Source organism: Phoenix dactylifera, chromosome 12 (assembly GCF_051530095.1).
Source record: "Phoenix dactylifera cultivar Ajwa chromosome 12, Ajwa_hap1_PhDact_Kaust_v1.1, whole genome shotgun sequence".
Taxonomy (NCBI): domain Eukaryota; kingdom Viridiplantae; phylum Streptophyta; class Magnoliopsida; order Arecales; family Arecaceae; genus Phoenix; species Phoenix dactylifera.
In genome coordinates, this window is record NC_143201.1 from 26,814,010 (window position 1) to 26,839,933 (window position 25,924).

General features: G+C 38.3%; 1 pseudogene across 1 annotated transcript; it reads right to left on the minus strand.

Annotated features, from left to right (window-relative positions):
* LOC103701557 (ubiquitin C-terminal hydrolase 15-like) lies at positions 1-20,493 on the minus strand (annotated as a pseudogene). The gene is made up of 15 exons (XR_016398118.1): positions 19,022-20,493; positions 18,861-18,909; positions 18,306-18,631; positions 15,369-15,801; positions 14,819-15,257; positions 14,564-14,703; positions 14,349-14,446; positions 12,879-12,964; positions 12,606-12,768; positions 12,302-12,425; positions 12,030-12,187; positions 11,852-11,936; positions 2,503-2,715; positions 1,008-1,069; positions 1-936 (listed from the first exon to the last, which is right to left on the minus strand). The product of XR_016398118.1 is annotated as a ubiquitin C-terminal hydrolase 15-like (transcript).
* Positions 20,494-25,924: the final 5,431 nt, after the last annotated feature.

Here is a 25,924-nt window from a genome sequence, read left to right on the forward strand (position 1 = left end):
TTGACTCCAATATCAGATCATTATCTAAATTCTAAAAAAGAAAGTAAGAATGTCAGCCAATTTACTTCATTAAGTACATACGCTCTCGCTCCATCGCCCATGACAATGGCATTAAGATCAGAACATACCTCGCTCAATTAAAAAAATACGAGGCATGGCCAATGCTCAGATTGGGAGCAACCACAGCTAAAGGGTTCCACTAGAACTGATAGAAGCTAACCGCTACAGATCACAAAATCCAGAAGTTCGAACAAAATCATCTTTCGGATGATTGCTCCTGTTCCGACCATACAGACTATAGCTGCTTGCCGAAGATAAAAGACTCAGTTGAAAAAGCAAGGAGCTGTTCCAGATTCTTTATGTACATCGCCGAGAGATTGACTTGGCATCGAAGAATCCATAACACAACCCATGCTCTCCGAGAAGAATCTTGTCTGCAGCCTACAAGGTGAGAACTTTGTACATGAAATGCCATTGCTGTAGGAATACTCTGGCACGTAGAAGGGGCTGAATATAGAAGAAATGGGATCAAGGTTAGCATTCTCTCCATAATCCACCGTGCTGAACGAATCTCTGGTACTCTCGGTGGTGAAGGATGATTCATCAGAGCTTGTAAAAAGAGACCAATCGCTAGATGTAGCATCAGAGAAGTCCACGTTCAATGAATATCCATATGTTCCCCTTGTTGGGAGGATATTTCCGCTTGAGGACTGTATCATGTAGTCAGTTGTTTGATCTTTGATGATGCCTTCCCTATACTCTGGTCTGAAATCATTTCGCATGTATCCTGAATTTCCTGAGGTCAATTGGCTTTTACTTTGTTTCTGTTGCCCATGTTTTGGAGATTTCTGGGTTTTTGAAGGGTTACACTTTGCATATGCTGCATCTTGTAAAGGTGCTTTCTCAATGTAAGCTCTTGGTGGACGCGGAAAAGACCTGATGATATTAGATAATCATAAGCTGAATGTGTCGAGCAAATACAATATGATAGATTTCATAGAACATACCTTGAGTAGAATAGCATGTATGCACCTTCAGACATTACTTGACTCAGCGGTACAGCCTGCACCTGTTTGTAAAACGAGAAGCAAAATATGAGGTCAAGCTTAATGAAAAAGATTGATAAAAAATGCTTGAGTTCCGACCAGGTTAAAATTTGATCAATTTTTTAAATACTAGTATGCAGTGTATGTTTACTGATATAATCAATTAACCAGCTTAAGGAAACTCGTTTGGTGGACCACTCATGAAGCCATTTCCTGTCTCTCCTACTTCCACTTTTTGGGATTCTGTAATAAATACAGGACTATCTACCTGCAACTAGCATTTAGTTTGTCCTTAGATTTTCTACCAAGATATACACCAAGATATCCACATCCCTGGCATAAGCCAGGGAAATTTGACAGCTTTGTGTGAGGATGAAATAAGATTGATGGATATAGAAGTTTGTCTTTTCATTTTGTAGCATCACACAGCTTTGAGTTGTGCACAAAATCTGTGCCATTTATCAGGAAAAGGCTCGACTTTCTTCTCCGTAAAAGGCACTGCTATAGATATTACTAGCCAATAGTTGAGGTATCGGACTGAAACGTCTGAATTTAAGACATCGGGTGCCACTTGGCTCTGAGTTGTGCTTCAGTGCCATTTATTGAGAGATGCTCAATTGCTGTTGTAGGTATAACCAGCCAAAAGTTGAGGTATTGGTTTGAAGGTGGCATTTGAGACTCTCAGTCAAATTAGTACGTGGTATTTCTCCATGATCAAGTGCCATGTTCGTTAGAATTGCAACTTGATACTGTAAATGAGCTGTGGACCTCGATCCACTGCAAGTTGATGATATTTTAAGCTATTGAATGACCAAAACAAGGTTATGACTTATGAGTATTTAATATCTTCACTTCTTAAGTTTTTTTCTGTAAATTGATATGACAAATATGCCCTGCTAGCTGTGTTCCACTGGGACAACTGTTTCAGTGTTGATAATGTCATCGACAAACATTGCAAATTTCAAAAACGATGGCAATGGTAAATGAAACCTTATAATTTAAACATTGTTTCCCACATTACCCTGACCACATCAACTAGTTAAATTGAAAATAGTGATAAAGCATAGTCACATTTCAATTACTAAATACAAGATGACATGAAGATTATCAGCAAATGACCTGAAGCATGTTGGTATAGTGTTTATATGATGCATAACTGCAAAACAGAATACACCAACACTGAAGAACTATAGTGCAGTCATAATTCTAGATGCACATACATATACTCAGAACAGGATCTGAGATAGAGATACTTTTGCTTTATGGAATAGAGTGGCCTTAGGCATCAAGCATGTGCAAGCAATGATACCAGAAAATGAGTTCAAGCTGCAACTTTAAGGACCATATACCCATGTAATATGGATGTGATAATAATGTCACAGATACCACATGCATGCATTGCAACACCCTTGCCAATCAATAAAGCCAGATAGAATCCCTATAAACCATAATTTACCTCAGAATCGTCAATTCTGAACCATGTTCCTTGCAGATCTTTGACATAAGATATATAATGCCCAGAGAATGATGCATTCAGGGTATCCAAATGTACAACAACAGCATACAACATGTACAGGGGAGGATTATCAGCAGTCCCAGTCACAAATGGGATCATGTCCAGCATGTCTGGAAAAGTAACACATTTATTGATTTTGCCGTAGTTTCCTGTCTATTTAAGCAAAACCAACAATCAGAGTAACTATACAAGAAATTAAGTGGTAAACATAAAAGCAACTATAGTAAAGCCGATAGATCCATACAAATATAAACTACTCAAAGCTGAAACATTCAGTTACAAGAAATAATGAACAAAATATTGCAAGGTTAGACATAAGACTATAATCTAAGACCAAAGCATAATAAGCCCTGCACTGTCTGTTATATGTATCTGTCAGCTTTTAAGGGTCAAATTATGATTCAAGATTACAGCAATGAACTAATCAAAAAGTTGGTGACAACAGCAACTGTTAAATGCCACAATAATGTAGATTATGCAAAATTTCAGATGAGTTCTCTAGATAAAAGTTTCATGGGAGACCTATTTTGAGACAATTTAATACACAATTTAGCATTACTAATTTGTCAGCATGACTTGTAAAAGGTTGACGTTATTAAATGTGCAGTAAAAATACAAACAGCAACCAAAAAATAATAATGCACAATTCCTGCATAAAGAATACGTAAATTTGGAAACACCAGGCTCAGCTATGCATGTGACTCTTACAATAATGGTAGCATTACAAGATCCAGAACATGTCAGCTTACATCCTACATGGGCAATCAAAATGTGTCTAATATCATGTATAGTTCAGAATCCAATGACAAACACCTTTTGTTGTTGACATTCCCTAAGCCGTCCTCTGTACAGATTCTATATCATTGAGTAACTAAAGAAGTCAAAAATATCATATTTAGTAGATATCCTGTTCCTGGGCTTCCAGGAATATATGCTACTTTATCATGGAAAGTTCAATCTAATTTGCTCTCAATACAAATTTTGATATGAGAAGCATTTTTTAGACACTTGCAGCCATTTATAAAATGGAAGGGGATCACATTATAACTTCCATCAGATGGAGAGATTTTGAATTCTCAAATAGCTGTAAGTTTGAACAACAAAAATTTCTAGTATTAGTTTTTTTTTCTTTTTTAATAACCGCTTCGAGTATGGCTGAAAACAGGTCAGATGAAAACCACCTGGATCTAGATCTGTATCTGAACTAGAAGGATATCCAAGGAGGATTCAAATTTTGATAGCCTTCTAGAAACGCTTTGGATTCAAATTCTGTTATTAGTTCACTTTTTTTTTTCAGGATGCGAATCCGGATATCCGAATTTCATAAGGAATTGTGGAAACATGAAACCTGAAACCAGATCAGGTCTCTATTCTAGTTTCCTACATCCCTTTTCATCTTCCCTAAGATGCAGCATTGCAGCCCTACTCACCTCTAACCCTCTTTCCCTCCAGCCCTCTCACCCTCCATGCCTCAGCCACCATAGCCACATCACCGCTCTGACATGGAAACAGAGGTAACCCCAGTGGCCAGTGGCATCCACTGACTGCTGATCTCTTCTCTGTGGATTGCTTCCTGGCTCCCCATCCATGGTCACCCACTTCCAGATCTCACCTCGAGCCATCCTTGCAGCACACATGACGCATCCACAATTACCTTCTATTCTGCTCAGCATTCCCAGCCACGACGTCAACAAGCTACCCCTTCTTTCCTGCCTATTTGCACCTCATCTCATGGACGTTATAGATTCTTCTAGTTCTTTCCTTTGGATTTTAAAATCTGAAGGTTAATAGGAGCAAAGTCCTGTCTAATGAAAGACTTGGAGAACATTTAGGACATAGGTCAATGGATCATTCCTTTTCCCTTTTTTCTTTAATTTGAATAGAGAACAGCTGCCAATAATTAAAAAAATCCAACTCCTGCAATAATAGCCCGCAAAGAGGTGAGGATTTTCATAATCTGAATGGTCAAAAAATGATAATAAGCAACAATGAATCCAAAGCACTCTGAGTTTTCTTTTTTCTAAGTTTTGGCTTGTTTGAAATTATATCAGTTGTACTGCTGCAGAGGTGGAGGGGCCAACTTTCCATCCATTCCTGCCCATTTTCTTTGGTTTTCAAGTTGAACAAATTTGGTAAGTTACCACCTTTTGCTATTTCCCCTCTAAAGATTACTAAAAATTTATATGCACTTTTATTACTCACTATTAATGGACATGTGCTGTGTATGTGATTTAAGGGCAGACATGGGAACCAGGCTACATTATCTTAAATTTTTCAGAAGATCCTAGAGATAGGAGTCCATGAAAATTCAAAGTCTATGAAGATTTGTGGCATTCGAACTATCAAGAAGTTCGGCTACAGAAGGGCACTCAGCTACAAACAAAAAAAAAAAGTTCAGTCAGAGACTTCTCCCATTAAGCATAGTAAGATGCATATGATCTATTAAATAATGCTGTTAAACCATCTAATAGCACCACTCAAAGATTTAGGTACTGTTACATGTATGTCATACCAACCCTAAGGTACCAACACCAGAATACCCCCCATACCAATATTGTACCAACACATGGTTCTCAGCCTTCTTTTCTCCCAACACCAAGAGGTGTATCGTGCATCAGTATGGTACTGTACCAGAATGGTACTATACCAGTATGGTACTGGTATAGCTACTGATACCAATACTTTAAATGTTGGTACTATTAATGCACTATTATTTTTAAAGGATGATATGAACACGTAAATAAACAACACTTTTATATGGGATTAATAGTACTTTCAAGTTTCAAAGTGTCCATGTTTATTCGAAGTTTATACCCTATAAAACAAAGGGATCAAAGCAGGATTGCTATAGGATAGCGCTAATATTAATGTTCTCAACTTTTAATTATTTCATGTGCCTTATATGTATGCCTTTTGGTTTATAAACCTATTGTAACCAAACTTATATCCAACTCATATCCATACCCATTTAGAAAATATTGTACATACCCAATTCACATCCATATCCATTTTGAACAAATAACTAAACAAATTTAGTATACATAACTTTATTCTTATTCACTGAATATAAATAATATAGATATGGATATCACCGCCATCCATAGCTGATTTGTTTTTTAGCTCTAGTTTGGGTCATCGTAAGGGAAAAAAATTTGCAATTTAACTAATGCAAGCACACATGCAAATATGTATTTGGTTAGAAGAAACAGAATAATTAATTCGAAATATTTTGTTGCATAAAAAAAAAATGTTCTTAACATGGCTAGGAAGGGATTTCAATTTGAACTTCAAGTCATAGGAAGGTTGCATAGATCAGATTTTCTCAATTAACTTGGGAAACCATCGACATCAGCTAGGAAGAGACTCTAATTTGATTCAGAATTGGAAAGGTTTACATCTCAACTTAATTTAAGGATTACTAGAAACATTCTTTTGAACAGTCATGACGATTCATTATAAATCTAAGAGTTAGAAAGGTTTGTTGGTCGAAATTACTTGCGGCAGACATTATTAATGCATATATGGTAAGTCCTACATATGATCTATATGAATCCAAAGCAGATTGGCTTTGCTCAAAACAATGTCACATCTGATTCAATTAACCAACTAAATTAATAACAAAAAAGCAAATGTTTTTTTTTTTGCATGTACAACCCTCAAATTTTGCAGTTTGTGTTAATGCTCTTTCTCCTCTTCTTTTTGCATCGATGTCCTTGCAATTCCCTACTATTAGCAGGTGTCAGCCCAAACCGTGATTATAGTCATTTAATCCTGGTTAAACATTTACAAAACTATCCTCTAGTCCATTATATCTTAGGGACTTCATGGCATAAGGTATAGTTGTCTTCTATAACGAAATCCCACAAAAATCATCATGCAGAGAGACCGATCAAATGGGAGTCGTAGCATAACACTTATTTATGACCATCAATTGTCTGATCAAAAGGAAACATGGTGTGGGTGATTTTAAGAAACATGGAAGGAGATGGACGAGGAGAAAATTGAGAGGACTTAAGGACATTAAAGGGTATCATAGGAAAGCGGGAAAAAAACTCCGTCATCCTAGTGCAAACTCATTTATAAAATAAAATAAAGACTTTCTTTCTCAATCTTGGTCTAGCAAACAAAATAAGTAGATCAGAAGAAACGGTTCAAAATTAAAAATGACCCTAGGTACTTGATACCAACATCTCTCTGTCATCATGTGTTGGAATAAGAATGAGAAGCTTGACATTGGAGCCGAAAATCAATTCAAACTCTTAAAACTAATGCATGTCTGCATTAGAATTGAAAAGCAACAGCGAAGACGAAGAGAGATAAATGTGGGAGTCATGCACGCACCATGCCAGTGTTCTAAACCCATGGATCCAAACTCAACAATTTCAGTGGCCGGGTCCTGAATTCCCAGTTTGATCGTAGTTCAATTGTGGCCAACCACCATAAGTGGGAGATAACATCTCTCTAATCGCCCCTTTCCTTTCTTTTCCGCGTTCCATCTCCCTTATCTCTTTCGAAGCCATATCCCTCTTCCCTATCTTCAACTTTCTTTCTTACCAGTTCTCTTCTCTTTTCCTTGTCATAAATCCAAGCAATAATAAAGGTTTTCCCTTCTTGGTGACATCCGAGGGTAACTTGTTGTTGGCTTTTTCTTTCTCTAGTGCTCTTCTTGATTATAATAACGATGCATCCTTAATGGCAAAGATGACCACAAAAAGCATCTTTCCTCCACTTTCCATTGTTGATGGGTGGGCGACAACAACTGATTGAGAAAAGGAGATTAGGATTGATCCAAATGGTGGTTTAGGGCTTATTGTTCCTCATGGCAACAACTACATCTTTATGGCTTCAGACTCCGATGATGACTACTGATCCAATAACAAGTTTTGGCGAAGAGGCACGCATGAAGGGAAGAGGCTAACGAATAAGATTTTGTGGAGAGCAAGATTGGGGGCGGTCCAACAATCAATTTTTTGTTTTTCTTCCCATTCCATCTAATAAGCACGAGCCAAAATGGTCTAGCCTAGCTATTTCAACGAAGTAATTGATCCAGATTAGTGGTAGGTTGAATTGTTTTTTTTCCTATTTCTAGTTTTGGTTTGACCGAACCCACTAAGAAAGCTAATGGGTGGCAAGTCAGGCAAGTCGACCTGGTTGACCCATATGGGTTTGAAAACATTGCACCATACAATCACCATTCTTTTCCTAGTTCTAACAAACCCTCCCCCCCCCCCCGGCGCGCGCGGGCGCGGTGGTGAGGCTAACCATTTCCCTTTAGAATATATTATAGACAGCAACCAACTAGATATAATTATTAACGAAAAAAACAAACAGGAATAGATTGCTTAACTCTCAATTTGCTTATATAGCATAATGGATATGGAGAATGGATGGAAAGATCAGAATGGCATGCCAAATAGTATAGGATGTGCAATTGCGTAAATCTTATTCTTCATGCGGACCCATATAACTAAGCTACTACTATGCATTACCTTAATGGCATTCAAACGATTATGGCACAACTGCAGATTTGTTTCTCAAGATACAAACCATCCTCATTAAAATCCAAGGGTTTTTTTTCCCTTTGTTTTTTTTTTGGGGGTGGGGGGGGTGGGGAGGGCAGGGAATTTCTCATGAAGCAAGGATTGAATGGATCAACAATCCTAGATCTGGATCACAAGGTGATCTGCCTCTTCATTTCCCAACAATCCTAGCCACCGATCTCTCCACCCTTCCACCACACAATCAATTTGAGATTGTAGAGGTGTAACTCTATAGCTGAGCCAATTGAGCTCCTCTAGCCTAACGTACTAGGAGGTCATGAACCCTAGAGGAAACACTAATTGTTGCGGGAGGAGGATGAGCAAAGGGACTTTTTGAGTCCATTTCTTGTTGCTATGGATTTGATTTTTCTTGGCTTCATTGTGATGGGAAAGAAAACCGTCAATAGAAAGGTTAAAGTAGGACTTCCCTTGGATCGAGCTCACCATCAATTCTTCTAGTTAGGATTAAGTTAATTACGTTCAAGAGCTATGGATCGCTAGAATCGAATTAACAGGACCAAAATATTGTGATCACTTTTGGATATAATTTTATTTGCTCTTTTATATGAAGAATATATTTATTTGGAAGAATTAGTTGTTCATGAAAATACAATCACTAAATATATTTTAAAACAACAAAATAATAATATTAATGAAATTTCACATCCTTAATCCACATAGAATGCTGAAATAGAAAAAAGCGATAAAAAAAGATTCATTTGAAGGGGACCCAACCTCCGCAGATCTCGTTCAATCCTAATTCTTCAGAAGAACACAACATAAATTGAATTCTCGTCCCACTAATAACAAGTAAACAACATATATGCTTTACATCAGTAATTACCTTTTAGAAACCCAATGCACAAGAACACATCTAAAATAACAACATCTAACTAAATGACAAACCACCAGCCCATAAATCTAATGATAATTTTAATCTACTACCATCTGATAAATAAGTACATAACATTACACTCTCTTATAACAACCTTATCCTTAAGGTTGATCTTTGCACTTTAATGCAGGAGGCCAACTGACTTCCTCTAGCAATTAAATGGGATTGTTTCCATTTCCATGTTAGGGTAATGCTTGCCACAAATTGTACCACCATCTTGATTTCATTGCATCCATCTTGCCTCCACGAATGTTGATGATGTATATTCGAGAAGCCTGAAATATAGTATTGTCAATCTTCCTCTCAATAACAATTTCAATGGCTTCCTTGAGCATCTACTCGATATTTCTCCAGCCTTCACCAAATTGCCGTTGTTGCTCTACCATGTTCTTCGAAAATTCCCTAATCCACTGATTTGCTTCAATTGCTTTCTTGACAAGTGCTTTGATCTCACCCAAATCATCATGAATCTTTAACAGCATATTTATGCCAATTGATGGCTTTGAATACATATATAAGTGATGTGTCTGATGTTTTGGTGAAGTATGTGATGCGTCCCATGATATCATAATACTTACATGACATTAAATATTGGATATCATGATATGCCTCAACTTTTTAACCATTTAGGTACAGGTCTAGAGATGGTTACGCATCACATACAGGTCTAGAACTAACCAAACAGAGCATTTCTCAGCTACAAATATACCATGTTTGACCTTATATAATTAATGATACCTATATATAATTATTCTCAAAGGAGTAGGTCAATTTGATATTCATAAGATACCAATCTGCTATTCAGTTTCAATTTCATGGTTTGAGTTTCCTGTATAGAGAGAGTCAAGCCTCTATATCCATTTAATATCATTAAATGTGCATATTGTGGATTATGATTCATGTTTTTGTTTTTATATTTGTAAACAAAGAGATATTCGATAATATGCATCTGAATTTTTGTAGGCCGTACAAGTTACGACATGGAGAAGAAAAAAGGCTAGAGCATAAATTTAACCTACCAAAGCAAACAAGCCTTCTTGTGGTATAACTGATCCGGTGCAACTATATTGAAGACAACAGTCAAATATTTGGAACAAGGATTGCAAAATTGGTACCAATAGGCATGCTGACTGGCAAACAGTATGGTACAATACCGATTCATACCATACCGAACCGCAACATACCAGAACCACATGGAGAGGGAGGGGGGAGAGAGAGAGTGGACTCATTACTACCAATGTCGGTGTCGCCATAATCATCCATGGAGGATTGGGGCCATCGTCCAACTCCAAGCACCCCAAAAACCCTAGAATTTTGCCAGAACAGATGATTAGGGCTTGAATCAAGAGGAACTGGATGGGAATAGGGAGGATGCAATGGAAGGACAGGAGATCGGCTTTGGGGAGGGATTGGAGGGAGAGAGAGAAGTCGGAGGACTTACGATTTCAAAGCCGAGGAGAGAGGGGAGGTGAGGGTTTCGAAGCTATCAGGAGGGAAAGAACTTACCATTTCAAAGAGATGTGCTGAACCATGCCAGTAACCGGCCAGTAAAGTTGGATACGCCACAAGCAGGCGCCTATTTGGTATGACCCAAACTGGTCGATTCAGCATGGCTGGCAATCCTTGGTTTGGGATTGAGAAGCATCTAATGGCAGTAGAGGGATGACCATAGAGAACCAAACTATAGGATTAACTGAACTAAAAGATAGGATCCATCTAAATCCACCCTGATCTACCTACAATAATGCCCACCATGTTATGGTTCTCGACCATCAGAGCTATAACGATCACGTTATTTTGAATCAATCTATGTTAAGAAATCAAATGTAAACCAAAGTTTGCCATACTGGTACCGGACCCTGTACCAATGCCACACTAACATAGTATCAATGCCACACTAGCATATAATCAGTACGGTATGGTACGGAGTTTTTTTGGCATACCAAAGATCGGTACACAACCTGTACCGGTACCGAATAGGTATGGTACGTTCGGTACCATCCGGTATGGTACGGTACGACATACCATGTACCAAACAACATTTTGCTTGCAAAATGACAATGCACCTTCTCTTTTTGATATCAAATTTTTTATCACTTGTTTTGAATTTGGTGTTGATTTGGATTTGCTCATACCGGAAATGGTGCTATTCTTCTCAAAGGCCAGTAAGCTCACTTGTAACAAACATCAAATTTTTAGGAGTCTTTTTACAAGCTTGCGTGGATTTAGTTATATGTATATGCATATGTACTGGTATACAGGTACGTGTGAATGCATGTTTAAAGAAAAAAAAGAATTTATCATATCAACTAGAATACATTTGGAGAGAGAATTTGAGAAGAGATAAGACTGCTTAGGATAGATAAAGGAATGGTAGTTGACAACTTAGCATTATCTTTTCAACAGAAGTTTCTTTCGAAAATTGTCTATACTCATAGTCACCATATGATAAGGTTTTAATGAAATCTAATCAATTTTCCATCCAAGTGTTAATTTGATGCAACCAGCCTGCCACCCTTTCCTCATTCTTTTAATGTATATATATGTTTGTACATGCACTCCTTATTAGAGCTCAGAAAACTGGAAACTCTATAACAAGCAACACTCCTGTAGCCTTGCTTTATATGTTTCTACTAATAACACACAAAAATCTTGACAATAACAGTAAATTTTGCAGTGACGGCATCATACAGCATAGTGTATTTTCCGAAATTGATGAAATTGTGGTAACAAATCTATAAGGCTTATATCTGAATAATGAAAGTGAAAGGAATGACATAAAATGATCACTTCTTATGTTTAGCACAATGTAACGTCCTACAAAAGTAAAACCAGAAATCAATTAATTGATTACCTGGAACCTCTTCAGAACTATTGTTAAGATGTTTGGCACCTCATGTATGGTCAACTGCTTTCTGGCGTTAACATATGCAGAACACCTATGCATCAAAAGCAAAGGTAAGATCAAACTGACACAAAAAATGAAAGGGGGTGTTATACTTAGATGACGAAAAAAAGGAGAATCACCAAACCTTCCACATCTGTACATGTTCTCTCCATCTAAATCCTCAGGAGCTGTAAATTGTGTGAGTGCATCTTCCAAAGATTCAACCCAACCATGTATCTCCAGTGTAAGATCCATAATATTTTCATATCTTTCAGACTCTATATGGCACCTCAAGCACTTAACCTTGTTTCAATCAGGTAAATCAATTAGTACAGTGACAAATTGTGATTATAATATGATAAACTATCAACCTAAACAGCATGAATATTGCAAAAAAAGTCAAACTTAGATATTAACCTTCGACTTGAGCCGACCGCCAAAAATCTGTTGTACTAGTGTTGTCTCTTGCAATTTTGGATCTACTTGCTTCTCACCACCAAATTCCTCAAGGCATGTAGATTGCATAGACATAACTAGAAGCCTGGTTGTATTTCGTATAAGGAAGCATGAATGAAAAAACATGGCATATGTAAGTAAGATATTTTAAACATTTTTTTCTGCAGCAACAGAGTTAAATGGACTTCAAAAGTAAACCTAAATGCAAGGAAGTTGTCAAACTAATGAACTGAGCATGAGAAAGTGCCACATTCACATATTACACCTTAGAAATTCATGTGCATCTTCTTGGTTACCACCACCCATACGACAGCCAATATTCCTCATGTTTGAAAGGATCCTACTGGGAGACGAAGGGCCTCCACCTTCCCGCAACATAGAAACATGCTGCTCAAGTTCACACATGAGGCACCAATCTTTGACCCGGCCTAACATACATAGAATGATAAAATGAAAATTAGACTAACCATCCAGATTAAGTGATCTAGCTTTTGTGGATTTTATTTTAGAAGAATGAGAGCAAGAGTCTGAGTAGTACAGGTTCTTGAATGCGGCCTCTGAAGCAAGTACACCATGAGAGGTTTTGTGTAGGTCAGACATTGCAGGACAGCATTAGCATAGCAACTGCATGAAACAGGTTATGAAGATCAGATACTGAAATGTTACATAAGAACTTAAAAGAACTTTTATGATTCATCTATTGTATAATGGTCTCACAATCTGCACTCCTGAGGTAAGGTAGAATTTGATACTTTAGAATACAGAAATTCTTGCAATCCAGAGGAGTGAAGTTGGACGAAAGGATATATCATCATTTAGATAATCCTAAATTGCATAAAAGTTGTTGAAAAGCATCTGAATACATTAAGGGAGGTCCTGGAAAAAAAATAGAAGTGCATAACAGAGATCTTCAATGCATGGCTTCCTTATAAAATAAGGATTGTTCTCGCGTCAAATAAACCATGAGGGTTTTATTAACACTGTTTCTAAATATTAAATCATCAACCATATAAATGTGTCCCACTTGTCTAAACCAAGACATCCTTAGTTTCATTTTCAGTTTATAGCAAGGATTGCCGAACCAGTACCGGGTGCCGTACCGGTCGGCGCCCGGTCCGGTTTGGTCCCGGTTCGGACCGGACCCAACCGGCCCCAAACCGATCGCCAAAAATGCCACAGCGCGCGCTGTGGCAAACTAACCGAACGTGGTGCGAACCGATCGGTTGTCCGGTTCGCTCTTGTACTACGGGGCCGGAACTCTGACCGGGTCGGTTCGGTTCAGCCTGAACCGAGCGGTACAGCCCAGTTCGAGATTTCTTGGTTTATAGTTTTTCCATGTCGTTGATTCATAGAATGTCTTGTCCTCTTTGCAAAAAGCCGTATATAGAAAATCTTGAAAGTAATTCTCTGAAAACATAAAGTGAAAATGGGGACCACCATCTACCTGCTTTGGAGTTGTACAGATTCCCAAATCAGCTTCCAAAGGCTTCCCCAAGTTTAATGTTATAGTTTAAGTTGGTAGATGAGACAAATATCAATCTTCGCATTGTAGCAAAATTACATACAAACTACCTTCTAGAAAGGAATGTATGCTTTATAAAGATGATATTTCTTATAATTATTGCAAAAAGGTCTCAAGAATCATTCTTTGGAATCAGATATTAAAGAATGAATCATTCTTTCCCTGGAATCAGAAAAAGTAAATGGATTCCAAAAGCTTGTTGAAGCTTAGACAGGATAAGTTGATACATGAGAGAAGAACTATGTTCCCACAATATGGAAATTGCTCACAAGCAATCCTTATGAAATGAATACAACAATCTCTGGGCATGAAGAATAAACAAAAATTACCTCAGCTGTTACACAGGACGTCTTGCCTCTTAGTAATGTGTTCTAACACCAATATACCATTATGCGTAGTAAATATCTAAATATGCTACAGCCTCTGCTTTTCACATCTCTAGGGAAAAGCCATCATCCAAATAAAAAGTAACTATTTATGTGGTACCTGTTTCCACAATTAAGAAGCCCCCTGGGAGATATGCCCCCGACTTTGCAATGAAAAAACTTCACAAGATCCTCATAAGGAAACAACAGCTGACACACCTAAAATTGCAGAATGTGAAATGCAAAGCATTTAGTTATTGCCTTCAAAGAAGAAAACTATGATCTTAATTGTCCACAATTGGAAAAGAAATATGGCATTTCAAGAAAAACCATCACCTTATTTTTCTTATTGTCATTTATCAAACTCACAAGATTCTGTTTGAGAACTTTTAAGTGTTTCTTTGATCCTGCCACCTTTGCCTCTTCCATGTTGGAGATCCCATCATGACCCCGTGAAACATTTGTTTGAGGACATCCTGCACAGATTAAAAAAATACTAAGAAGAAGAATAAAAGAACATAATTGAACAGCAGGCAACTAAATCCAAGAAATTGCCATCACAGATCACTAAACAAGTTTTAAGTAACTTACTAGATTCATTTTCCATGTAGGCATGCCTTTCTATTGCTTGAGATGGGTATTCTCTTGATGCTTTCTCAGCCGATTTTTGCGATAAAGAAGTTGTGTGCCCCAAAGTGTATGGAGGTTTTTTAAAAACAATGCTTCCTTTAGCTGAAACCTTTTCAGCTGAATAGCTCAAGTCGGCTGGTGCCCTAGCAGAAGACAATCCACCTTCATAACACTCAACTTTCTCTGAAGTGGCCTTAGCATCAATGCCACATCCATTTATCCTATTTCTCTCCACATGGGACGAGGTTGATATTCCAGGAGAGCTGCTTGTCTTATGTCCAGTTCTAGTTTCCTCTGTTAATTTATGAGACTGATGCAAAGTATTTTTGACATTGGATGAACTGCTGGTGTCCTGAATCCTATGAGTTTCATCATCAGGCATGAAGTTCCCACTTCCCAACTGAAACCATCAAGGTTAAACATTGGTAGTTAGACGATGCAACAAAAAATCACTTATAGTTTACAAATCAGTGAAGCACATATTATAGAAACCAGCATAAATGGCAAGAACCTTATGTCCCAGAGGAGCATCTTTTGATGAAAACTCTGCAGACAACAAGCTTGAACATACAATTTGAGCATCTGTGTTACAGCTAATGGTTTCATCATATGCACATGCAGCACTTTCATCACTTTTAAATAAAACTCTTTTTGTTCTATTAAGGGCTCGCTTGTCTGACAGCTTTCTTCCTGCAGCTGGTTCTTGAGATGCATCAATTTTCATAACACAAGGATCACTCGATACATTACCAAGAAGATCACCATGAAGGGACTCTTCAAAATCACTTCCAAGGACTGATGATTTGAGGCCATCAAAATGAGAATTCTGTTGAAGTGCTTCTGTAAGAGAAAGGTCACCAGAATCATTGGAGCTGGTATCTTGCCATTGCTGACATTCTTGCTTGTGCCCCAGCCTCCAGTGTATTATTTGACACTTTCCAGAACTGCAAAATGTGATGAGCTAACATTTGAAGATGCGAGGAGGAAAAAATCTCTGCATTATAAATTAAAATAAAGTTACAGCCAAGGGTTTAGGGGAATAAGATGACAACCCTTTTCTCTTTAAATAACAAGTGTATTTGCTTTCTTCATTATAACAACTGAAAACAATGAAGACCAGGTATGAGGGCTATAAGTTTGAATTTTGTTATAAAAATATTGTCATTAGTTAACATTATTCATAGTGATTGTAAGTACAATCCTCATCTTTTCCTACACATCTAGAAAATTATAGATATTCAGAAGAAGATGCCAACCCTTTTCTCTTTAAATAACAAAGTGTAATTGGTTTCTCGCAGGGAGAGAGAGAACAAGCGTATTTGGACTCCTCTGTAGAAAAACTAAAAACAATGAAAACCAGTTAAGAGCAAGGTCTGACGTACCATCCCGTACCGTCCGGTACCATACCGGAAGAAAATCGGTACAAAACACACATTCAAGTTGGTATAAGCCCCATACCGAAGCGTACTGATTCATACCGAGGGCGTACCGAGGTATGTACCGGTCCGTACTGAAAGATGTCAAGATGAAAATTGAGAAAATGGGTAAAATAGCTATTTCAGCACAGAGGTATATCCTACCGTATCGTACCATACCGAACCGAACCGATAAGATACTGATACGGTATCTAGTACCGAGAGATTGCGGACCTTAGTTAACAGGGCCCAAAATTTGAATGTTGTTATAAAAATATTTTACCAATTAACATTATTCATAGTGATTGTAAGTACGATCCTCATCTTTAACTACATCAAGCAAATCTTGACTATCTTAAGTCTACAAAGAAAGATGATATTAGTTTTGCACGTAATTTGCTGAGTATAGCAGCAAGTTCGATCTTAAGATGATAAATGCCAGACACCAGTAATGCATTAACAAACTACCTCATTCCAGTGTTCGATTAATTTTTCATAAGAGAATATGGTATGAACAATTAAAACAGATTTATAGATGCCATCTTGTCACACGATATATTTATGAAATGATGTTAGAGAGAAGTTCCAATCAAATTTATTTGTAAAAATGCCAACAAGACCAACCATCCATCAGGTATTAAAATAATGCAGAAATTGCATGCAGACACCCTCCATGCCGCAGGTCAGGCACCATTGTTCTAAGCTTAAAGTAAGCAAAGCAAATCCAACTCAAACATAGCCAACCAGAGGAATGTTCTCATTGAAGACCACCTTTCTACCGACTCACACAAGAGATAAGCTTGATGATTCCCTCACTATCAATGTAGAGTGTAATTTTGCCCATAAAGTACAGTACTGGTGGAGGAAGGAAAAAAATCTAGTCTCCAAATTTTAACTGTGGTTTCGTAGCCTTATTTAATCTGCATGATAAACGATACTTCAACTCTGTATCACACACCTTGTCAACATGTTCAATCTTTTGTGCTGTTCATTTGATCTGCCCTAAAAACTGTATGTTGGGATTTATTTTATTCAAATCAAAATCAAATGCTCTTGTGTCAATTGAATCCAAAATGTTTAGTCTAAAACAGGTCAAATATGGCCACCTGAACAAAAACTTTTCATCCAAAATGTGCTTTGGTTTTTGTGAGATTTTCAATTTGCACAATAATCAACATGAATTCTAAAAATAACGCTCTAATGAAGAATATAATCTATGGGTTTCCTAACTTATCTTTCAATAACTCATATGGATGAAAACCACCAGATTGATAGCATAAATTCCATTCAAGAGATGAAAAGGACAAGGTTTTATACTTAGCAAAACGATATATCTCCTGAATAAGCTCCATAAAACCCTTATGATTGCAGATATAATGTAAGAAGTACATTTTTTTGTCGATCCAATCTTTTATGCATCTAAAACCCTCTAAATCACAAACTAGAGATGACTCCAATTAGGCTTATTATCATATCCTTTTTTTTTCTTTTTGCTTATTCTAGAGGAAGGGTTATGATAGGCTATGCCAAAAACCATATTAAAATTAATAAGAAAAAAAATTCTAGCTTTCCTTTCCCATGGTTTAAACTAATAGGATAAGATATTTAGTTATCCAAAATTTGGCCTCCCAGGTAAAACATAAGTCATGATCATATATTTTTCCTTCGAAAGATTAATTCAATAATCATTTTTGTACCAGAAGCAGCCTCCTTATTTTAATGGTCGTCAGAAAAAACTTTTAATTAAAGAGTTTTCTGAACAATTCCATGAACAAACAAATACTTCCAGCAACTATGTCCTCTGCTTTCTTGCAACTGTTGTGAATAATAAGGGGAAAAAAGGTTGACTCAGCAAGCTAAAGAAAGCTAAGTTACGAGGAAAGTTAATGCATGATTTCAATATTTTATCATGTGCAAACTGATGATTGTGCAGAAAGCCCATAGATCATTGAAGAATAAGTTTACAAATAAAATGGCCTACTTAATAATGCGGACAAAGGAAAAAGAAAAGAAAATGATATTAAACACTATACCAGTATCTGACAGACTTGCATCTGGAGCAGCGAGTTGTAGCAGGAGCAAAGCATCTGGCACACTCATGGAAGCCAGTTTTTAAAGAAGAACCAGCTGGTATAACATCAGCAGTTGCCATTGCTTCAACTCTGAGAGCTTCCTCAGCAGCAAGCTGAGCAAGCATACTTATCCTGGCCTTCTTTTTCGAAGTCTCGTTCCATATTCCAAGTAAAATGTAAGTGACCAAAGGGAGCACAACCAAGACCAGAAGAAGAGCAGTAATATCAGCTTCACTTGCCCGGAGCATGTCCCCACCAACATATTCACGTCCAGCTCCTGCAAAGTGCTACCCAAATGGAACCATACCGAATCATATAACTTAATGTCTCACCCTGAATTTCATGTGATCGAACAGACATTAGAAATTTTCCGTTTGCTTATGGTGAACAAAATATGTTAAGAGAGCACAGTTATTATTTTATATTTTCTTTCCAGCCAAGAATTAAACAAGGACTATAAACAGAACAGTGCTATAATACATACATAAGCATGAAGATTTATAAGAAGAAATTTACCTAAAAAATTTTAGGTTTAAAAGAACCCAGGTCCAACCAGACGTTCCTTCTGAGAATAAATGGGAGAAAACATCAAAGGAAATGCACTCATGAGAAATTAAGAGAAGAGTGGAAGGCAAAAACCAAATGGAAATAGCATCGTTACAAGTTTTAGTTAATACCAGCATATAAATGCAAGCAGGGACATCTTACTTCAAAATTCCAGAGATTCGAGGCACAGGCTTCATGCAGTTCACCCTCGTGAAGATTCTCAAACAAAAGAGTAGAAACCACACGAAAAATCCGACCTTTAACTTCTGGTAACAATCAAGAATCCTCAAAGCAAAATCTTGGAGAAAAAAGATCACAAGCAACATCAAATCAAAGATTTAACAGATTAATTCCCAGGTTTAACAACAAAATCTGATAATATATTCTTTATATAAGTAGCAGTGAAGTTCCATGCCAGTCCCTTTTCTAACATTTCTTCTCCCAAAGAAAATCTTGAGAACAAAACCGTATCTCTATGCAAAACTAACACGCAAACCAGAATCCAAGAGCAAGAACAAGAGCAATAGCAATAGCATGAAAACAGCTAAAACGAGAAGACTACAGCCCCATTGCTACCTCCTCTGTGAAGAATAACCGTCGAAAGAGGAGGTAAGGGTAGATTTAGATATGGCCCCTCTTCACCAAGATCCCTATTTTGACACCCCAGCACCGAAAGAAACAAATCAAAGGCCTATTTCCGACAAAACGGCATGAAATCCAGTACTCTTACCTCCCTCAAACGAAGGCCCACATCCCTACGCTCCTTCCTTTCAAGAACCCAAATGACAAATCCCCAACAAGAAATATAACCCTATTTCTCCCCAAATCCAAATAAAATCCCGCATCCCAGACTACTACATAAGAAAAACCCCTCCTTTAACGATTCCAGGATAGGGAAAGCCGACTAAAGCCAGGAAAAAGAACAAAAAAAAAACCAAGAAATATGGGTTTTTTATCCAAAAATCTGCGAAAAAACCCGCATTCTTCGAGGGCGCCAGACTCCAATGTACTGTTCAAGAAGGCAAAAACAACAAATATTTCTCCTTTATAAATACCAAGATGGGGAAAGCCGACGAAAACAAGAAAAAGAAAAAGAAAACCCCTTAAAAGATCGATTTTTCCCCTAAATTCAGCGAAAGATAAAAAGAATTCCTCACGGACTACAGATTCCAGCGGGGGAAATCATGGCGGAAACAGGGAAAAGGAGCGGGCTTTCGTTCGTACCTCTGGGTATTACGAGATAGAAACCCACGGGGCCCGGCCTCGCATCCTCCCATGATTCGCCGATTCCTCTGCCCACGAAGGGGAAGCTTTTCCACCAAGCCGTCCTGCGGCACTCGTTTCAGCACTCTCTCTCTCTCTCTCTCCCAACCCCTTCTTGCTCTCCTGCTGCTATCTTCTGCCACTATACAAAACAGTATACGCTAAAGAAAACAAGAGACTACTAAAAATAGTGAACTCCAACACAGCCCCTACCTCTCGTCCTTTTCCAAATATCCTTCGCAATTAACACCCCTTCAAATACCATCTCCATTGATTTATGTATGCAGGACAAAATGAAGTGGAAAAAATACAAGTGCAGGGCGTGAAGGGCGTGGAAGTCTCTGTCTTTTTTGTTCCACCGGTTTACGTATGCCGGACAAAATAAAGTAAAAAAAATACATGGCTGGGCGTGAAGAGTGTGTTTTGCCCTTTGTTTTTTTTTGGGGGCGGTTAGTACAAAAAGCTTCTCCTTTTTGGTCTTGCATGCTTTAATTAATTTTCTCATTAATTTCCTTTTTTTGTTTAGGTTTCTAACTATTTGTTTTGGACTGACTTCTCGCCCCACCTATTAAATTTGGAAACTTCTTGACCTCAAACCTAAGATGCTGGTTTTTTTTGGATATATCTATCCTAAAACAGTATAATAAATCTAATTTACTAAGAAAAATTTAAAGTGATGATGTGGCAGTTTTTTTAATGGTCAGGTGGGCCAGTTCGCTGCAATCAGTTTTTGGTTCATAATGGACGTCATGTTAGCTGTATTAGCATGGCTATTAATTTATAATTTATGCATGATGAGACTAACAACATTGTTGTTGATTTTAAAATTTAACATTGAAGTTTATTTCTATAAATTTGTATGCTTAAGGAAGATTAACTGCTGTGCTAGAAAGATAATCAGCCTTTTAGATCTTGACGAGAGTAACATAAATGTTATGTTATGACATTGCACGTTTCAATTAAAATGTCTGGGGAGACGCATAAATCAAAATAACTAGTATGCTAACCATCAAGCCCCATTGGTTCTTGTATGCTTTGTGTGTGTTTTAGGGGAGGTAACAACTGAGGAATATCCTCCTCGAGCTATAAAGCAAGTTCCCGTTCTCTCAAATCAAATATAGAAAATGGCAAATTTGAGAGATAGTTAATATGTTGTTCACTTCGGTCAAAATAACATCGATTTGGGCCCACAGAAAAGCTCCTTAATTTTACTAGAATCGCTCTTAAAGATTAGATAAAAGACAGACTTAAGTAAAAAAAAGACCATTACTTTCTTTAATTTCTTCCATCTCCTTCATTTTCTTCTTCAATGTTCCTTCTAAACGACATGAGTTACTCTGACGATCCCCCAAACTGACTCTCCAGGAATTACAATTATTAGGTAATACCTCACCATCGCAGGATTATCATATCATCATTGACGGATAAACGATTGATGGAAATCTTGGGATAACGTGAGCTCATGATGCGTTGACGAGGTCATCGAATAAGAGCCGCCTATGAATAAACGAAATAGAATTTGTCCATTCTTTCTGCAAACACGACTTCCAAACCTGCGCCCTTCGGGTCATGGTTGGTGGCCGCAGACAGCCGTTAGATCGGACCGAATGCGGATGAAAACAAAAATTTCGCAATCCGAACTCAATTTATTTATTAAATATATTTAAAATTTAAATTCAAATTCAGTTTGCTTATTAAACAGCTAATTCGATTTGATCTATATAAACTAATTATTAAATGGGTCGCAACAAATTAAACAGACCAAAAGTTTAAATTTGAATCTAACTTATTTAATAAATAGGTCTAGATGGGTTGAGCCATTAATAATCCAAATTTATTTATGATAAATTCAAATCTGCTTAAAAGAGTTCTTTGAAGGATCAGACTAATGGGTTGGATCGTAAATTAGCTCACGCTTTTTGACTCCTTACTCAGACCAACTCCTGGGTGATGATAAAATAGAGATGGCTCACTTCCCTTGGCGGGACCTTTCTCTCTCTGTTTAAATCATGTTAAAGTAAAACATTGAGAGGGACAAGGGGATTTTTTTAAAAAAACATAGGATGGTTGGCGGAGGCATGAATTAGGTGGGCTCTCACATTCTTTAGAACTTGCAAGGCTAATCATCTCTCCATTGCTTGAAGGGACAGAGACAACATGGGAAGAGGGAGAAGGTTACTAGGTTTGGTGCTTCGACTCTGTCACTCCCCTAGACGGACCAATGTGGTCGCATTATGCCGGATAAAAGACATAGATCTCATCAATTAGTTGAAAATGAAAGTTCTGTCCTTGTTTTTTATCTTTATTTATTAGTTAAGGTGGAGAAGACCTTTCTAGCTGGAGGTGGTGAGAGGTCATGGTCTAACACTGGGCTTCATGATTCATGCAATAGTGACGGAGATCAGGATGCTCTTTGTTTGGTGAAAGCCAGACCATTGCTCAAAGAATTGAAAGAGAGTTGATTTGTAACCAGTAAAGTATGTAGGATTTAAACACGCAAGCCTGCTTCTCCTTAAGTAAGCATGATATTCAACTTTTTTATGCTTCGTAAATTGGTTTGCATATGACAAGTAGGCAATTGATTAAAATAATAGCGAATATCTCGATTTAAGCAGTTCCATATGCCCTCAAAAAAAAAAAAAAATTCAAATCCAAAGTACATCAAAATTCACTACTATTTTATTGTAAGAGATTTTTTTATATCTTTTGACAATAGCAAATTATATTCTACACTACTGCACCATTTTGATCAGCTCATCTTCTTTCTATATACTAATTATTTGAGACAAGCATACGATGAATAAAGCTCACAAATAGAAAATGAACCGAGTGGCATGATGTATGACCATATAGTGCACAGGGCATAGGGTATTGTTGTGGTTCAAATTTGGCCCGAGTGTGACCATGTTGGTGGAGTTGAGGGAGCTGCTGGTTGTTGAAAGAAGGAGTCGGGAGCTACTTCCTATGTGACGGTCGTGGACATGTATAAAGCCTCACCGGTGTTTCCGGTGAGAGCCCTCCGACGATCAAATTAGAGTGGAATAAATTTGATTCAGCCAAAAGTCCCTTAGAAGTTACCTGACCGAGCTATTTATAGTCCCGATGGAGAGGCGCAGGTGGCAGAGGCGCTGTCAGCCCTCATCATGAGGGGGCGTGGCTCTGAGCCGAATGGCGCGCAGTTTAGGCTGGTTGGTGGCGTATAGTATTGTCCGTACGGCCACGTAGATGAGCGTAGGCGCGCGCATGGATGTGGTCGTTGGCGGGGCCAAGCCCATTGAGAGGTCGTATTATGTATTTGGCGAGGTCGGCTTGACAGATACCGAGAGTAGCTCGGCTTTCTGGGTTCCGAGATGTGCTCGGTAGATCGCCCCGAGCTCGAGGATCGGAGCGTACTACTGAAATAGGCGCCCCGAGCTCGAGGATCGGAGCGTACTACTGAAATAGGCGCCCCGAGCTCGAGGATCGGAGCGTACTACTGAAATAGGCGCCCCGAGCTTGGTCGGGACGGGTCGGCGAACATTAGGGGCACCCTGAACACGGTCAGGGGAATCGGCGAATATCTGAAGCTGAGCTGGTTGCGGATCGGATTGAGGATTCGACCGGACTGTGTTGGCATTTATTAAGCCAGAACGGGGCGGCCTTTTAGTTGTGGGTTGGACGATCCATTTTGCCCCTCATCTGGTATAATTTCTCTTTGACAATTGGTCTTCTTATTCATGATACACAAACAAGTGACCATAGATGCAATGTAAATTGCCTTTAGTGGATAAGTCATAAAATATATATCTTAGGGGTGGAAAAAAAAAATGCTCCACTAATTTTCCTCCACTCTCAGAATGCACGAACTATTATTTCAAGCAATGGGCTCGCTGCCCACGTGGCCTAAGATCAGGAATCCACAATAGTCTAATCCATTTGTCCTTCCGATATTCTCATGCAAAGTAATTGTGTCAGCTATAAATGCACGTTCTAGGGTTTTGCCCATCGGGTGGGGATAAATTAGCAATTCGTCTCTTTTCGAAGCATATCAAACGTTTCATTTTTACGGGCTTTACTGCTTTTCAAAGCTTCGTTTAGCACATCATCCTCTAACCAGGCGACAAGATAGCCGAGTCAATGGACCACAACGAATGGACAGGTGAACACCGACTAATAAAGCAATAGTTGGGCCGAGCCATATTTCGTGCATTTTGTGCAGCTGTGCAGAGCGCTTGAGTGCTGTGGTTTCTTGATGGAGTTAAAGGCATCAATATGGATTTTTGATGGGTATGGTAAAGCCGTATTTTTGTATTGGTTTCTAATTTGACCAGCAAAATAGAGATTACGTTTTAACAAACTACCGAAACCAAATTTGCACCTCCTTAAATCACTAGAAAGAAAAGGAACCTTAGCAGAGAATTGCTTGCCAGCAAGAAATAGGGACTGCAAATTGCAATGGGTAGGGTATGGGTCGGGCAAGCCGTTACCCTTATCTATCCCATACTTGCCTCGAGATGGAGCAAGACAGGTAAACTCTTGGTGCAGAATAAAATGGGTAGAGTTAAAAAAGGTAGATTGGATGGATCAGGTTGGATAAAACTACAAAAATTAATATTTTTTCATACAAATTAGTTTTTCTGAAGAGAATATTTGTAAAGAGTTATATATATCTAGATCAACTCGGAGCTAATTTTATCATTACTTGTGTCCACCCTGGATCCACTATAGGTCAAGTAATACCTGCAGGTCGGGACAAGTGGGGTCGAGTAAATTACTATCAAAATGAGGTAAAGTAAATTATCATCTTTAATAAGCAGGCATGCGCAGACTGAATGTCAGCGACACAATCGGTGGAATACAACTATAGCTTTCATGCCCACGGCCGTTAGAAGGTGCTAGGCTTGTATGATGAAAGGCCTTTCAACAAATAGGCCCGTATAGCTAGGTGAACAACTAAAAAGTGTAACTGGCACGGCAACGCCAGCCCATTCAACAAATCAGAAGCATAGTCTTGCAGATCCAAGCACAGGATAGCAGCATTTCTGTCTGCCTTGGAACCAGACTTAAACATGGGCCGCCTTACCTTGAAAGACTGGTCATGAGGCAAAGCTGGCCTTAAAAGTCCAGACCCGATAAATTTCGGGCTGCGAACAACCCTTTAGACCTTCAAGCTCAGATTTCTTTTTGGCAAGTGAAACCCGTTCTGTCCTTTATCCTCCCGCTACAAGGTTAGATACTTAGATGCGTGGCCCAGGCTCTTTGTCACACAAGAACCAAGATTGGGCTTCGAAAAGAGCCCATTAGGGTCCGTTAGGCTTAGTAGGCTAATGCTACGTTATGCCCCGATACGGCTAATACCCAGGCCCGACTCCCCTTGTTTGTTTGTGTGTGTGTGTGTGTGAGAGAGAGAGAGAGGTAATTTCCTCACTTCTCCATATCTCGAACCTCTATCATTCTCCACTATGCATGTTTTGCATCGTAGCATTGCATATAATCCGATGGTAATAATCGGATGGGCGACATCATCCATCTCAGAGATAGATGGATGCTATCCATGTTAGTGTCCCAAACACGACAAGTTGGGAGATGATGAACAAAAGTAACCCATCTCAGAGATTGGCGATATGTCGTCCATTCGTATATACACCATCCCCTCCCCGCCTCTAATGGAATAGCCACTAATAGTTAAGGTTTATTATGCGTATGAACAGGCACGAACAACCTTTCTTTTTTTTAAAAAAAAATAAAAAACTAAAGAAAACCTCCTCCAAATTGGAAAGTACAATCACGGC